This window comes from Elephantulus edwardii, unplaced genomic scaffold (genome assembly GCF_000299155.1).
Source record: "Elephantulus edwardii isolate Elephantulus edwardi_28Jun2011 unplaced genomic scaffold, EleEdw1.0 scaffold00050, whole genome shotgun sequence".
Classification (NCBI taxonomy): domain Eukaryota; kingdom Metazoa; phylum Chordata; class Mammalia; order Macroscelidea; family Macroscelididae; genus Elephantulus; species Elephantulus edwardii.
This window is the reverse complement of record NW_006399800.1, coordinates 14984860-14985535: the sequence shown is the minus strand read 5'-3', so window position 1 is coordinate 14985535 and position 676 is coordinate 14984860.

The window sequence follows — 676 nt, the reverse complement described above, 5'->3', positions numbered from 1 at the left end:
AACTGTGAGAAAAGGAAATGTCTGTTTCATAAAGCTACTCACTTGTTGTACATATGTAACAGTAGCAATAAGGCAATCATTATACTCCTCTCTTCTGAGACAGTAATAAAAGAGATAGAGTATCTCTAGTCCATCTGTGTACAACTACTGAATGATGCTAATTGCTTTGCAGAATAATTAGGATTCAAGGATTTTTAAAAAAGACTTTACACTGCTATGATCTAATCAGTATAACACCTTCCAATATTTTATTGCTGCTTTGAAAAATATGTTAAGTACTTAACAATGTGATGGAAATGGACTACAATTAAAGAAATATGCTATGCTGTATTTTATCCTTGGATTGTATCCACTGTATATTGGAAAATGTATTATTCCCAAAAGGCTTTCAAAGTACATTTAATTGGCATTAAAAATGTATAGTTTTAAATGTTCCAAATAACTGTTCTTCTCACTTAAGATATGTATCAAGGGTGAGTACTGAGAATTGTGTGTTGGGGGGAAGTTCAATTACAGGAAGAAGCTATTTTTAGCGTTCGGTTTTTCTATTGGTTCTCTTTGTTTCATCCTCAAGATTTTCTCCTTCAAGAACAAGACATCCTTTGACAGCAAACCTGAGGATAGGAGGGAAAGACAATAAACAAAAATTGCCATTATTTATAACTTCATTATATAT